At 43.6% G+C, this 16832-nt stretch overlaps 1 protein-coding gene and 1 long non-coding RNA gene across 6 annotated transcripts in view; one reads left to right on the forward strand and one right to left on the reverse strand.

Annotated features, from left to right (window-relative positions):
• Positions 1 to 14978, reverse strand: part of LOC105499412 (GC-rich promoter binding protein 1) — an 88262-nt gene extending 73284 nt beyond the window's left edge. The window contains exons 1-2 of one of the 5 annotated variants that reach the window (XM_011771971.2): positions 14560 to 14724; positions 12369 to 13320 (exon numbers count right to left, since the gene is read on the reverse strand). The gene's annotated coding sequence lies outside the window, so the exon portion shown is untranslated. Of the gene's footprint in view, positions 1 to 12368; positions 13321 to 14456; positions 14729 to 14843 lie in introns of those variants that run through there. The other 4 variants (XM_011771973.2, XM_011771970.2, XM_011771968.2 and 1 more) reach the window with 4 other exon arrangements.
• A 124-nt stretch (positions 14979 to 15102) lies between these two features.
• LOC139363876 (uncharacterized) lies at positions 15103 to 16580 on the forward strand. Its single transcript, XR_011624992.1, has 2 exons — positions 15103 to 15608; positions 16231 to 16580. It is a non-coding gene; the product is annotated as an uncharacterized lncRNA (long non-coding RNA).
• Positions 16581 to 16832: the final 252 nt, after the last annotated feature.

Raw genomic sequence — 16832 nt, forward strand, 5'->3', positions numbered from 1 at the left:
TTTTTAGTAGAGATGGAGCTTTCCCATGGTGGTCAAGCTGGTCTTGAACTCCCGACCTTAGGTGATCCACCTACCTCAACCTCCCAAAGTGCTGGGATTACAGGCGTGAGCCACCACGCCCAGCCAACTCCTAAATTTTAAGTTTTACTCAGGCACTGTCTTACTACTGCTATGTCAAAAAGTACAAAATACAGATCTCGATCACATAGACAAGTAAAAGATGAGCAGTTTGAGCTATCACTGCAATCTAGCGCTATCCCCAGACTACTGTCCTCTCAGCAAATTAAGTACTCGAAGTACTGAACAGGAAGAACCAAAGTGAAAACATTTTCATTCACTTTTCACCATTTCCATTTGTCCTTACAAAAGGAACTCATTTCAACCAGAGACACAAGAATAATTCATGTAAAAAATGTGAAACCACCAGTCAAGTTAAAAGAAAAAAATTAAGGAACCCTGCTCAGGTGAGTGCATTTTTCAAGTAGTTTTCAAGCCAGTGTTCCAGAAACAATTTCATCACTCTCCTGAGGATACTCACCTGTAACAGCCTCAAGTTTAGCATCCTTCTAAGAGCTTTAGTAAACAAGGTCCTTGCAAGGGATCTATTAACATGCTTTTCTTACACAGAACGAAAACAAGATCACACAGGTAAACTTTGTACCGACAAAAATAATTTAAGTTCTGTGGATATTTATCTGCATTAGTTTCCTCCTCAAATAAAGACACTACAAATGAACTATCATGGCCTGATTTCTGAAAATGAGAAGTCTTAAATTCTGCTGATAAATTTCAAAGCCACTCCTTAAAACCTAGATAGGCTGGTGTGGTGGCTCACGCCTGTAATCCCAGCACTTTGGGAGGCAGAGGCGGGCGGATCGCGAGGTCAAGAGATTGAGACCATCCTGGCCAACACGGTGAAACCCCATCTCTACTAAAAATACAAAAATTAGCTGGGTGTGGTGGTGTGCGCCTGCTCAATCGCTTGAACCCCGGAGCCGGAGGATGCAGTGAGCCGAGATCACACTACTGCACTCCAGGCTGGTGACAGAGAGACACTCGGTCTCAAACAAATAAACCCCTAAAGATAAATGTATTTTGTTTCTTTGAACCTGAGAGCAAAAATAACCTAGGTTTCAAGCCTTCTGACTCAACAGTTCAAAATTGGGGAAATTTTTAAAGGCAAGGGTCATAGTAAACAAATCTTGATGAGATGAGGCAGTCCCTTCAAAAAGCTAAGAGCAAGGCTGGGCGCGGCGGCTCACACGTGTAATTTAAGCACTTTGGACAGCAGAAGCAGGCGGACCACTTGAGGTCTAGAGTTTGAGACCAGCCTGGCCAACATGGCGAAACCCACCTCTACTAAAAATACAAAAATTAGCTCAATTAGCTGGTCACGACAGCAAGTGCCTGTAATTCCAGCTACTTGGGAGGCTGAGGTACAAGAATCACTTGAACCAAGAAGGCAGAGGTTGCAGTAAGCCAAGGTCGTGCCATTGCACTCCAGCCTGGGTGACGAAGTGAGAATGCCACAAAAAAAAAAAACAAAGAAAAGAAAAGAAAAAAAGAAAAAACAGCTAAGACCAGCCAGGCACAATGGCTCACACCTGTAACCCCAGCACTTGGGGAGGCCAAGGCGGGCAGATCACTTGAACCCCAGAGTTCGAGACCAGTCTAGGCAACATGGCAAAACCCTGTCTCTACCAAAAAAATACAAAAATTAGCCAGAGATGGGGTACGCACCTGTAGTCCCAGCTACTCGGAAGGCTGAAGCGGGAAGACTGCTTGAGCCCAGGAGGTCAAGGCTGCAGTGAGCTGTAATCACGGACCACACTCTAGCCTGGGTGACAGAGCAAGACCTTGTCTCAGGGGAAAAAAAAGGCTAATAGCAAATCCAAAGCCAGTCTTGAATCTAGTGGACAAAAATCTCATATAACAAATTATTTTAGCTTGAATAAATAGGTAGCTGGTGGAGCCATACTGAAATGAGAAATAGAGAGAGTATGAGGCTAGGAAGTAAGACTGCAGTTTGCCTTTTATTTTTTGAGACGGAGTCTCGCTCAGTTGCCCAGGTTGGAGTGCAGTGCCACAATCTTGGCTCACTACAACCTCCGCCTGCCGTGTTTAAGCGATTCTCATGCCTCAGCCTCCTGAGTAGCTGGGGATTACAAGCACCTACCACCATGCCCGGCTAATTTCTGTATTTCTTTTAGTAGAGACAGAATTTTGCCATGCTGCCCAGGCTGGTCTCAAACTCCCAAGCCATCCACCTGCCTCAGCTTTCCAAAGTGCTTGGATTACAGGCATGTGCCTCCATGTCCAGCCTGAGTGTAGCTTTGAACGTTAAACTTGACATGTAGAGAAGTCAAGGTGGCAGTTAAGTTATAAGCCTAGAATACGGGGAGAAGATCTGAACTGGAAATTTAAACTTGGGATCATTTGCATAAATATACCTTTTAAAGCTATGATATCGTATCACAAATTACACAAATATTATCCTGAGAGTGGAATGCATGTGCTTCAACAATTTTTTTTTTTTTTTTTTTGAGACACAGTCTCGCTCTGTGGCCCAGGCTGGAGCAGTGGTGCAATCTCAGCTCACTGCAACGTCCACTTCCTGAGTTCATGCGACTCTCACACCTTAGCCTCCTGAGTAGCTGGGACTACAGGCATGCACAATCATGCCCGGCTAATTTTTGTACTTTTTGGTAGAGACGGGGTTTCACTATGTTGACCAGGCTGGTTTCAAACTCCTGACCTCAAGTGATCCAGCCGCCTCAGCCTCCCAAAGTGCTGAGATTACAGGCGTGAGCCACCGAGCCCAGCCTCAATAATTTTAAATGTCATATATACACATATGTATTACATACACACAAATACATTATATGTACATAGATACATATATATCTTTGTTGTGTGTGTATATATGTGTATCTCATTTCTGCTGCTTCTGTCCCTTCAATGTATACTTACCTATGTCCTCCAATTCACAATCTCTCCCTCCTGGTTGATCATACGGTCTTCAACCACTACCACCTGTGACCAGCCACACCACCATTGTCTATATTTTACAATTTCAAAGCATTTAGCATTCATTTTTTCACTTGACTTTAATAGCAACAACTCTGTGAGGCACTATTTTATACAGCAAGAATTAAGTCATAAAGACTATGTTGGTCAATATCACATAGCTATTATATAATGTAACAGATGGCATGAAACCATAATTCAAAGTCAAGGACTCTTTTTATCCTGTATTCACAGAACTTCACAGCAAACTACATGGACAGAGGAATCTTACATTTTTGCCTTGTTCACTAGAAAATCCCAGCACCAATGATACCATAGGCATTCAAACATTTCCTGAGGCAAAGGAAATCTCCAGCACATAATTAGCACTCAAGAGAGAAGAGTCCCAAATCTACTGTTGAGATAATATATTATAGTAAATAAGTTGATACTTTTACATCCTACTTTCTTATTTCCAGTATAGAAATGTTGTCATTTTCTAAGTATGCTCAAGTATGAATTAGATACCTAACATTTCAAGCCACTTAAAAGATTGATACACGAATTCAAGATGTCATTATTTTGCAACAGGTTTTACTTCACACACCCACAAAAACAATTTCCTTATTACTCTAAATTTCCTATAAAAGATTTTTTAAAATGTAAGACATCCAATGTTAAAGCAGAAAGAAAAATCAAATACTATTTTATTTATGGACTAGTATTCCATGGAATCAGCATAATACATACACACACACACACGCACACATCTCCCTCTCAATGAGTCCAGAAATAGACACACATAATTTGATTTTCATCATAGAAATTTCAAGGTGATTCAATGGGAAACAAAATCTTTTCAACAAATGAAACTTGCACAACTGGACATTTATATGGAAAAAAAATGGGGGGTGGTCACCGTAGCTCTCGCCTGTAATCCCAATACTTCGGGAGGCCAATGCAGGAGGATCCCATGAGTCCAGGAATTTGAGACCAGTCTGGGCAACACAGTGCAACTCCGTTTCCACAAAAAAATTTAAAAATTAGCCAGGTGTGGTGGCACACACCTGTAGTCTCAACTACTCAGGAGGTTGAGGCAGGAGGATTGTTCCAGTCCATGAAGTCAAGGTTGCAGGGAGCTGTAATTACGCCACTGCACTCCAGTCTGGGCGACAGAGCAAGATCCTGTGTACCCCACCCCCCAAAAATTGGACATTTTTTTTATCACACCACATGCAAAAAATTCAAAATGAATCAAAGACCTAAAACGTTAAGAACGAAATTACAAAACTTCTACAAGATAGGAGAAAACCCTATGACCTTGGGTTAGGCAATGATTTCTTAGGACACAAAAGCACAAACCATGAAAGAAAAAAAAAAATTTTTTTTTTTTTTTTAAGAGGTAAGGTCCCGCTCTGTCACCCAGACCAGGGTACAATGCTGCAATCATAGCTCACTACAGCCTTGAACTCCTGGGCTCAAGCAAACCTGCCACCTCGGTCTCTCAAGTAGCTGAGGTATGCCACCATGCCCACTTGATTTAAATTGTTTGGAGAATAAGCATCTTAGTATGTTGCCCAGGCTGGTCTTGAACTTCCAGCATAAAAGGATTCTCCAGTCTCAGCCTCCTGAAGTACTGAGACTAAAGGCATGAGCTACCAGGCATTTTATTTCAGTATTTAAAATTTTTGCTCTTCAGAAGACACTGTATTAAGAAAATGAAAACAAACCACAGTCTGAGAGAAATTATTTGCAAAACATGGATCCAAAATACATAAAGAATTCTTACAATTCATTAAAACAACCCAATTTTTTTTTTTTTTTTTTTAAGACAAGGTTCACTCTCATTGCCCAGGCTGGAGTGTAATGGCTTCATCTCCACTCACTGCAACCTCTACTCCTGGGCTCAAGCCTCCAGAGTAGCTGGGACTGCAGGGGGCATGCCACTGTGCCAGGCTTACTTTTATACTTTTTATAGTATATTACTTCTATGATTTTGGAAACACTTTTTGTAGTGCCACCATGTTGCCCAAGCTGGTCTCAAATCTCTGGGCTCAAGCAATTCACCCACCTTGGCCTCCCAAAGTGCTGGCATTACAGGCATGAGGACCGCGCTTGGGCCCCCGTTTTTGTTTAAACAGGCAAAATATTTGAACAGACACTTCACCAAAACACACGAAAAGATGCTATCATTATTAGGGAAATGCAAATTAAAGACACAATACTAATTCCAACTATACACAATGGTTAAAATTTAAAAGACATAACCAGCCGGGCGTAGTGGCTCATGCCTGTAATTTAAACACTTTGGGAGGCTGAGGTGGGCGGATCACCTGAGGTCAGGAGTCCCAGACCAGCCTGACCAATATGATGAAACTCCGTTTCTACTAAAAATACAAAAATTAGCCAGGCATGGTGGCATGTGCCTGTAATCTGAGCTACTCAGACGCTGAGACAGAAGAATCACTTGAACCCGGTAGGTGGAGGCTGCGGTGAGCCGAGATCGTGCCATTGCATTCCAGCCTGCGTAACAAGAGCAAAACTCTTGTCATTAAAAAAAAAAAAAAAAAGACCAAAGATGGTTGCCAAAACAAATTTTAAAGAGTGCTGGTGATAACAACATCCATTGCTAGTGGGAAGGCACACAATTCACATGACCCGGGCAGTTCTGCTAGAGATTTTCATATGAGAAATTAAAACTTAAGTCCACACACCCCGTATCAAAAATAAGAATTAAAAAGAAGAAGCCGGATGCGGTGGCTCATGCCTGTAATCCCAGCACTTTGGGAGGCCAAGGAGGGTGGATCACAAGGTCAGGGGTTTCAGACCAGCCTGGCCAACATGGTAAAACCTCATCTCTACTAAAAATACAAAAATCAGCTGGGTATGGTGCCGGGCACCTGTAATCCCACCTACTCGGGAGGCTGAGGCAGAAGAATCACTCGAACCTGGGAGTTGGAGGTTGCAGTGAGCCGAGATCGAGCCACTGCACCCCAGCCTGGGCAACAGTGTGAGACTCCATCTCACCAAAAAAAAAAAAAAAAAAAAAGGCCAGGCACAGAGGCTCATGGCTGTTATCCCAGCACTTTGGGAGGCTGAGGCAGGCAGACAGCTTCAGGTCAGGAGTTCGAGACCAGCCTGGCCAACATGGTAAAACCCCATCTCTACAAAAATACAAAACTTGGCCAGGCCTGATGGCAGTTGCCTCTAATCTCAGCTACTAGGGAGGCTGAAGCAGAAGAAGCGCTTGAACTTGGGAGGCAGAGGTTGCAGTGAGCTGATATCATGCCACTGCACTCCAGCCTGGGCAAGAGGGAGACTCCATTTCAAAAAATAAAATAATTAAAGGGAAGAAAATGGAAAGACCAAAAACACTGCACCCACCAAGCTGTGAACAAAAGAATAACTAAAGAACAAGAAACTAAATGACATATCTTGTACATAGAAAGATGCAGAAACTAGCAATTATTTGCAGGGTTATACGGCAAATCTGTTAACTATTCTGATGGGTGGGACAGCTGACAAAATGGGAAAAGCAAGCAGGTAAAACTGAAATACAGAGTCACAACCACAAAACAGTTTACCAGTAACTATGAACATCTTGTTTTTCAACATTTCTGTTGAAGGTAATGGACCTACTTTCCAGAAAAATGCACTGAAATGCCCACAAAAGTATCAATTTCGGAGAATTCTCAGAAACCACCGTCTCGGCCTGGCATGGTGGCTCACATCTGTAATTCCAGCACTTTGGGAGGCCAAGGTGGGTGGATCACCTGAGGTCAGGATTTTGAAAAGAGATGTATTCCCTGGCCCCCCCAACCCCCAACTTTTTATTTATTTATTTTTTCTTTATGTTCCCTAGGCTGGTTTCAAACTCCTGGGCTCCAGCGAGCCTTGTGCCTCAGGCTCCCAAAGTGTTAGGATAACAGGCATGAGCTACCATGCCCTGCCCCCTCACCCCTTTTTTAAACAGTATTTTATATGTCAGAGGTTTTTTTTTTGTTTTTGTTTTTTTGAGATAGTCTTGTTCTGTCGCCCCGGGCTGGAGTGCAGTGGCGAGGAAAAACACCGAGGCGCCTGGCCTCTTCTCTTTAATTCTTATTCATTTAAGAGACAGGGTGTCACTCTGCCACCCAGGCTGGAGTGCAGTGGTGTAATCACGGCTCTCTGGCGTCTCTACCTCCTGGGCTCAAGCAGTCCTCCCGCCTCAGCCTCCCAAGTAGCTGGGACTACAGGCACATGTCACCATGCTTGGCTAATTTTTTTTATGTTTTGTAGAGAGAGTCTTGTTACGTTTCCCAGGCTAGTCTCGAACTCCTAGTCTCAAATGTTCCTCCTGCCTTGGCCTCCCAAACTGTTGGGATTACAGGCATGAGACACTGCGGCCTGCCCCCTTTAATTCTTAATTCAGTTTTCAAATTATACTTTAAAGCCATATTTAAATTTCTGTCGAGGTAGGTGGATCACCTGAGGTCAGGAGCCTTGCAGACCACACTAACCAACATGGGGAAACCCCATCTCCAATAAAAACACAAAAATTAGCTGGGCATGGTGGTGGGCACCTGTAATCCCAGCTACTTGAGAGGCAGAGGCAGGAGAATCACTTAGACCCAGGAAGCGGAGATTGCAGTGAGCTAAGACTGCGCCATTGCATTCCAGCATGAGCGACAGAGCGAGACTGTCTCAAAAAAAAAAAAAAAAAAAAATCTTTACATCTGTATTACACTTCACAATTTACAAAAACCCTCCGTACACATTTCCATCAGTTTAATGAAGAAACTATGGCCAAAAAAAGTTAGGTGAACATACAGTCACACAGGCATTTTTCTAGATATTCCATAACCTAAACCAAGTTCCCTTCCAAAGTCTCAGCCATGACCCTTTTTCTACATCACCACCTTACCTGGATCTAAACTGTTACCTAAACATTGATAGATCTAAATACTGTTATCTAAACATTTTTATCAAAAAAGAAACAAAAAAGATGGTTTGGTTAAACAAAGTTAAATAATCTGACCAGGTGCAGTGGCTCACGCCTATAATCCCAGCACTTCCCAAGGCTGAGGCAGGTGATCACCTGAGGTCAGGAGTTCGAGACCAGACTGGCCAACATGACGAAACCCCATCTCTACTAAAAATACAAAAAATTAGCTGGACGTTGCGGTGGGGACCTGTAATCCCAGTTACTCGGGAGGCTAAGGCATAAGAATCACTTGAACCCGGGATGTGGATGTCACAGTGAGCGGAGATTGTGCCACTGCATTCCAGCCTGGGTGACAGCAAGACTCTCTCTCAAAAAAAAAGAAGTTAAATAATCTGGTCTGGTTTTAAGATCTATCCTCACTTGCTTATTTTACCTTCAGATTAGAAGTCCTCCTCTATCCCTTTCTTGAAACTCTCCCCATTTTTTTTTCTGTTCACTCTTCCTGTTCTTTCTCCATTACTCTTCTCCCTTCCTCAATTTTAATGTATCAGCAGCTTCTACCATAAAAATTCATGTAACTATTTTAATTCAAAAACAAAGACAAGGGGCTGGGCCCAGTGGCTCACTCCCATAATCCTAGCACTTTGGGAGGGGGAGGCGAGCAGACATCTGAGGTCAGGAGTTCAAGAACAGTCTGACCAACATGGTGAAATCCTGTCTTCTAAAAATACAGTATCAGCCAGGCCTGGTGGCACATGCCTGTTATCCCAGCTACTCAGGAGGCTGAGGCAGGAGAATCGCTTGAACTGGGGAGGCAGAGGTTGCAGTGAGCCGAGTTCATGCCATTGCACTCCAGCCTGGGCAACAAGTACAAAACTCTGTCTCAAAAATACCCAAAAAACAAAAACAAAAAGACTAGGTAAAACAAAGCTATGCATTTAGCTCCATGCCTGTGGAAAGAGGTTACGGGTGAAAGAAAAATACAAGGCCAGGCACTTGTGGCTCACACCTATAATCCCAGCACTTTGGGAGGCCAAGACAGGAGGAACCCTTGACCCCAGGAGTTCGAGGTTGCCTGAGCTACAATCCCACCATTACACTCCAATCTGGGTGAGAGAGCAAGACCCTGTCTCAAACACACACACACAATTTAATTTTAGCTAACCAAAGATATCACTCAAATAGTTACTAGCAAATAGCAAAACAGTAGTATCTCTTAGTTTATTACCAAACTCCATCAGTAGTCTGTAATCGACATCAACCAGAGAGAAGCAGTACATGAAAAGAAAAACAAAAATATCAAAGATAATGTTCAAATAAATGAATTAGCAAAGTAAAATCCCCAAGAAAGCAGTGTAAGTATGGCATAGTGCTGAGTATGTGCTCTGGAGTCAGACTGCTTGAACATTTATTTGGTCAAGATTACAATTCTAACAAAGTAACTTTCTCCCAGTCTCAGCCTCCCTAAATCCTAATTTTCTCATCAGTACCACAGTGACTATAATAGTACTTTCCTTACGGGATTAAGAATTAACTAAAATATGCCACATAAATTACACAGCAAAACATATGACACCATCATCATCTATAAATGTTAGCCACTATGATTATTATTTTTAGAACTACAGTTTACAAAGGGAGAAAAAAGGAAAATATAAAGAGTAGGAAAGAAAAGGAAAAGTGGTGTAACTTCTGGGGAAAAATCAGCAGTCCAGCAATAGTTCCAATTACCAACGGGTGGAATTACTTATTTCAATCTCCAGAAAATAAAATACTGAAGATATCTGTCAAAATGTTCAAGTAAATCTATCCTTGAAGAACTGCTGTAAGCTAAGTTCACAAATGTTAAGACTATTCACAGATTAAAGTTAATTGTTAAAAACTCTGATCTCTGGAGTAATCTTTATTCTGACATTACTGCTTAGGGGTAACAATACCAATAACGGCAATTTAGAAGAAAACAAGGCTGGACGCAGTGGTTCATGCCTGTAATTCCAGCAGGAGTTCAAGGCCAGCCTGACCAACATGGTGAAACCCTGTCCCTACTAAAAATACAAAAAATTAGCCGGGCGTGGTGGTGGGCGCCTGTAATCCAAGCTACTTGGTAGGCTGAGGCAGAATCGCTTGAACCCAGGAGCGGAGGTTGCAGTGAGCTGAGATTGTGCCAATGCACTCCAGCCTGGGCACACGACAGAGCAAGACTGTCTCAAAAAAAAAAAAAAAAGAAAAGAAAAAAATAATCACGAATAAATATTATACAGTTTTCTAGGAATAATGATCGTCTGACTCCAGCTCAACTTCTTAATCATATTTAAGATGTATATTCTTAAGTAACTTGAGAAGTCACTGAATTGAGGAATGAACAAAATACAGGCTCTCCCAGGTGAAAAGGTGTGGAATGTTCTCACCAATTTTATAAATCAAGGTAGACAATTAGAACTACTACACACAGGTCTGACCGAAAACACATATAACCTAATCTACTATGACAAAGGGAATTACTGAACTCTCTAACATCAATTTCAAGGGGAAAAAAAACTGTATTTTTTACTACCACTTTTGCTCCATGGGGACTAGCAGGATTCAACAGTTTAAGCAAAAAAAAAAAAAAAAAAAATTCGTTCAAAATAAGCAACTGACAAGTTATTAGGTTAGGCCATTCTGGTAAAGGGTTCAAAAATTACAATTTCGGCCTGGCACATGGGCTCAGGCCTGTAATCCCAGCACTTTGGGAGGCCAAGGCACAAGGATCACCTGAGGTCAGGGGTTCGAGGCCAGCCTGACCAACATGGTGAAAACCTGTCTCTATAAAAACAAAAACAAAAAATTAGTCGAGCCTGGTGGCGGGCTTCTAAATTGCCGTTACTGATATTGTTATTCCTAAGCAGTAGTGTCAGAATAATCCCAGCTACTTGGGAGGCTGAGGCAGGAGAATCGCTTGAACCCGGGAGGCGGAGGCTGCGGTGAGCCAAGACCATGCCATTGCACTCCATCCTTGGCAACAAGAGCAAAACTCCGTCTCAAAAAAAAAAAAAAATTGGCCGGGCGCGGTGGCTCAAGCCTGTAATCCCAGCACTTTGGGAGGCCGAGACGGGCGGATCACGAGGTCAGGAGATCGAGACCATCCTGGCTAACACGGTGAAACCCCGTCTCTACTAAAAAAAAAAAAAAATACAAAAAACTAGCCGGCGAGGTGGCGGGTGCCTGTAGTCCCAGCTACTCGGGAGGCTGAGGCAGGAGAATGGCGTAAACCCGGGAGGCGGAGCTTGCAGTGAGCTGAGATCCGGCCACTGCACTCCAGCCTGGACCACAAAGCGAGACTCCGTCTCAAAAAAAAAAAAAAAAAAAAAAATAGTCTTTCGTCTCAGAAAGACAATTGAAATAACCCTCTAATTTGAGTTATACTCATGTGTTCACTAATATTAATTGCCTAAAAATTAAATTTTGTCAGTAGTCAAAGAGGAAAAAAATTAAATTTTAGTGTATCTCTTTAAAAAACACTAAATGCCTGTGATTCACTGAAAAATTAAACGTAGTAACTAATGGTAACTAAAAACACCATTTAATCCTGAAAAATACAAACATTAAAAGATAACTCTCCCACCTGTCAAAACAATTTCTATTATAGCAATTAATATTCACAACATTTTTTTAAAAAAAAGCTTTATTTATAAACTTAGGCCAGCATAACATCGAGTGAAAAAAAAGTATACTCATATTTTCTTAAGTTACTTAAAGGTTCTTAATTCAGCTTGCTCAGTTCCTCTGAGCTGCTGGTCCTGGTAATACCCTCCTTTTTTGAAAGTAAAGTCTTAATTAAGAAATAATCTGAAATACAAAACCATTTCAACAAAACTATTTCAAAAACGTAATTTCTATAACGGATTAATATGTTAGGAACAGTTATGCCTTAAAACAAGCTAGTTCATGAAATACATTAAAAACTACTACCTGTAATATAACCAAACTATGTAACCCCAAATGCAACACTAAACAGCAGTTCGAATGCAGTCTAAACTCACATTTGAAAAGTAAACTGGCTATCAAGGCACATGCATTTAGAATGCAAACTGGCTAAAAAGGCACGTGGTGAATTATTTGTTGCATTTTTTCCTACCTTTCTACCACTATGAATGAATCCTCAAAGCCTAAAGCAATACATACTGGCCAGACGAATTTAGCTTTTTACTTAAAAAGCACAAAAACCTGTAGCTCAGGACTGTTTGAATCTGAAAAATTCCTAAGCTTTAAAGGTTTTTTCTGAATTTCAGTTTACTCAGACAATGGTTAATAGCTGTTTTCAGACTGTCAAGGAAACTGAAACCAAGCACTATTACTGCAAGAAACTGAAAGGCTTCCAAGAATAACATAGGATAAACTCGACTCCCATTACAGTTTACAAACGAACATTTCATTTGCTCACCATAAAAGTACTTACAAATTCCAACAGGACTGCACAGGAAGGTGTTGGTTTTTTCTTTGTAATCTTTGTTTTCCAGTTTGTATTTTTATTTTGTATCCTCTGAAATAATATCGAAGTTCTTTGAAGATACTTAACCTATGACTATTTGACATAGAGTTACTTCAAGTCAGCTACCCATACTTCTGTTTTAAAGTTTTCATATGGCTATCTCCCGAATTAGCCAAGTTCTTTAGATTTAAGATCAAAGTCTTCTTTATTATTCCATGTACTTGCCACTGTTGTACTTGTCCACTCCAGATGAAATATCCAATTTACGAGCCAAAAAGCAAAAACAAAAAGAAAATTTCACATCTGAAGAGCATTCCTAAATATCAGCATATACAGACACACATAGCTATCTCAACACTACCATGCTGCCGGGAAACTGCAACATCTTAAATTTCTACGTAAATAAAAGATAAAAGGAAAAAAATTCGGTATTCTTTTAATGTCTTCATTTAGAAAAAGTGTCCCATTGTAACACGAAAGAGCTGAAGTCAAAAATTCCTAAAACTTTCAATAAAGGTAAAAATAAACTGCCATGAAACTTCAGCAATACTCAGTCATTTGAAACTGCTGAAACTACTCAGTACACAAATCAACGTCTCTCAGTTTCGGCTGAAGAACCCCAACAACGGGGTGGGGGAGGGGGAAGGCAAAAATTACCACCAGCTGAAATACTGTAACCAGTTATATAATCCGTTTGAACCAAAATACTGAAGAAATGCTGCCTGGGTCTCTTTTTAAGTAGCTTGCTGAATTGTTCACTACTATCAATTCACTTCATAGACGATTCTTGCCAATTTTAATAAACTTCTGGGGCAAAATTATCCAAAAACATTGTAAATCCAAAATGGCCACTTAAAATATCCGGGGCCTTCTACACAAAACCTAGAAGATGATCTTCATATCTGAGTAATTCATTCACCTGTAAAAGTTATTAAAAAAAAATTATATACTGAGTTTTGATTTTGAGCTAAAAAAATCAATCCCCAACTTAAAAAGTCAACCTCTGGAGAGAAAATCACTTCTGTATAACCTTACAGGAGCCTGGAAAACGGCTTTACCCAAGCAAGCACCCGATAAAAGTCTACTGAATGAAAAAGACATCGGAGTAGAGGGAGGTAAAAACGGTAGGTGACGGTATTATGGAGGGCAAGGGCAGATTTCACCTGGGAAGGGGTGCAGATCCAATATTGGGGAATTATATAAGCAAACCCTCTTATACTTCTTGAATACATTTGAAACTATGAAACCGTCACTTAATCTTACAAAAGATCTTCTCCAACCCTCTTCGATGTACCAAGGAAAACGAAGACAGGTGTGTTGCCACGGAGCATTAGCAAATGTAACTCAGAGAATAACAAATGTAAAGAAAAGAAGGCTCCCTCCAAATTAGAACGTCTACCAGAGGAGGCATATTCCCCCAGTAAGGCCAGAAAGGTGAACTAGAAGTAGGGCAAACCCGCTCCTTAAATTCTCCCGAGGAGACTTCCCCACTTCTGAGGGAGCAGAGGGCTAGAAGGTGTAGGTTTCCACTTCCTCGAATTAAGAAAACAGCTTTCTCCCAAAACTGAGGGGGTGGAAGGTACAGGGCCCTTTTCGTAAACCACAGGGAGAATGGTTCTCTCCCAAAAAAGCACATGTCCCCTCAGACCCCACAAGACTCGGAGGAACAAAGTAGCCTTCGCCCCAGTCCACGGCAAGTGCCACGGACCTGGGAGAGGCGGGGAAAGCTAAGGCGCTGCTGAAGAAACCGCCGAAGGCCACAAATCGGCCTCGACTCCCTCAGCCCTGAGAGGGGTAGTGGTGCAAAAGCAGGCGGGCGTGTGCGAGAGGCCGGGGGAAGGCCGAGCACGGAAGGCGTCGGACCCGCTCCCAGCCTCCGCCAAACGGCAAACACCCCCCAACCAAGCTGCCGGAGCTAAACCACCCACCCCCTCCTCACAACCGCCACCTCCGCTCCACCCGGGCCGAGTCAATAGCTACAGGGGCCTATCCGCGCCTCCCTCCCCTCTCACTCCTTGCCCCTCGCCGCCCCTCCGTCCGCGGGCAGCCTCTCACCTCGCGCCGCCAACGCCGCTCCCGACCCCTCAAACCCCAACACGGACACGGGCACTCCCCTTCTCCCCCGGACTCGAGCGTGGAGCCTAGAGGACGGTGTTACCTTCTGCCCCACCAGAGGTGCCCCTGGCCTGGGGGTGTCGACGCGCCTGATCCCGGGAGAAGGTTTTCGGTACTTTGAATAATCCCCTTTTGCCGCTTTTCCCTCCCCCACAACCAGTCTCAGTCCCAAAATGGCGCCGACCCGATCCGCAATGTTCTGGGCCAAGTCTCGCGAGATCGTGGACAGTGGCGAGGCGGGGAAGGAACTAGAGGGGTTGAGAAGAGGGGAAGGCGGGGCGAGGAGAAGGAGGGAGAAAGGGTGTGGAAGAAACGGTGCGAACGAACCTACTGGGCGGGACACCAGGAAGAGCGCCTCCACCAGAGAACCTTCTGGCCCAAGCAACCGCTCACGCCGCGGTCAAAAAAGCTCCGCCCTCTACGTCGGGCGCCTGGGGGGAGGGGGAAGAAGGCGTGGCTAAGCCTGGGGGCGGGGCTTTGAGGAGGCCCCGGAGCAGGGGCGCGCGGGGGGCGGTGGCTCCACGCGGTGACGTCAGGAGCAGCTGGAGTCGGGGATTACCCCCTGCTGCTGACGTGAGGACGGTGAACAATCGGGAACGTTCGGTGGAAGGGGGAATTCCCCGCCGCTCTGTGAGGCGCCCCTCCTCCCGCACTCCCCCGCCCTGGGCTGCTTCGGAGTCCGGGCTGTTGGGGCCGCGGGGAGGGCGAGAGAGGAGTGCTGCGCCCGGAGGCGGCCGCGCAGGCTCGAGTGGCGCGCGGCGCGGCGTCTTCTCCAGTTCTAAGCTCCCGAAGCCGCGCCGCAGCTTCTCCGAGCTTCAAGCTGCGGAAGACGCCGCGGCGCGCGCCTTTCGCCGGGTACCCCGCTCGGGCTTCGCGCTCGGGCCTGGGTGAAGCGGCGCTCACACCGCGCCTATGCCCAGCCCTGCGCAGGCGGAACGTCTGCCGAGCCGGCGCCGGAGCGATAGGGTGGACTGAGGGGATGCTCCACCGTGGCGTGCGAACGCGGAGTGTGTCGGGCGTGAGAGGAGCACACGGGAGCCCTACGGCGGAGGAAAGCAGACGTGCTGGGAGCCAAGCCCAGACTCTCGGAGGGTAGAAATGGCTACTAGATATAATTGTGCTAATTATTTTTCTTTCTACTAAATTTACAGTAGGTGAATTATTCCAACAGTCAGAGTATCAGAACCACAGAGCCCATTCGAGATTTTAAAAAATCAGTATTATGGTGTTCACAGTCGTTTATCTAATTGTGACACCTTTTCGCCTTATAATCGTAGCCTCACTTTAACACCTGGGAGGTTGGCATTCCAGGGGAAAAAGTCACATTTGTTTAGAGGGAGGGTGGGGGGAGGTTGTCTCAAAAAGGGAAAGTCTGGAAAATAAAAATATTTGGCTTTTCGCCCTCCCCTAAGCCACAAGGACTTCATAACGTAGAAACTTTATGGTACTTGTATATGCATTACTGGGTTTTTAGTTTAATGGAATGTTTCTAAAAGATACCTGAAAAACGGGTGGAGTGTAAACTCACCAAAATTTACCGTCGCCAACCTTTTGTTTTAATCTTTATCGGGAATTAGCCACTTTGAGCAATTAATAATGGCCCTCTGCGGGGCAAAGGAAAGGGAATTAACATTTGCTGGATGCCTTGCCCTTGCCAGGCATTTTAATGCTTGTATCACCCTCTGGGGTGGGTACTATTTTGCTCATTTTGCAGATAAGGAAACAGGTTGAGATTGACGTGTTTAACAGTACGGAATATTGAAGTTGGGCACCACGACTTGGCTGTACCACATTTAAACAAGTCTATTAGGGGCTTGATCCACTTTGTTTTCTCTACACCACGTTGTTTCCGTATAAGCGACTTATGTATTGGGAGAGGACCTGCTCGTGCTTTTATTTGTAAGCATGATATCAAACCAAGAAAAAGTAAACAAAAAAAAGATAAAACTGATAACTTGGAAACACAATGTGGGCCTTTCATGTGACAGAAGACACTATAAAGTCGAAGAACTAGTAGTGAAACAGAGAAACAATTGTAATAAATTACAAGCAAGTTGATATTTATATATATTCGGTTACTATCTTTAGCGTATGTTTTATTTGCATAATAAAATATAAAGAGCTGTACAAATTATTAAGAAAAAGATAACACCCACTCTTTTAAAAAGTTAAGGGTGGACCGACTGTGGTGACTCATGCTTGTAATCCCAACACTTCAGGAGGCTGAGGCTGGAGGATCACCTGATGTCGGATGAACACAGCGGAAACCCCTCTCTACTAAAAATACAAATATTAGCTGGGCGTGGTGGCGGGCAT

Source organism: Macaca nemestrina, chromosome 6, assembly GCF_043159975.1.
Source record: "Macaca nemestrina isolate mMacNem1 chromosome 6, mMacNem.hap1, whole genome shotgun sequence".
In the NCBI taxonomy this organism is placed as follows: Eukaryota; Metazoa; Chordata; class Mammalia; order Primates; family Cercopithecidae; genus Macaca; species Macaca nemestrina.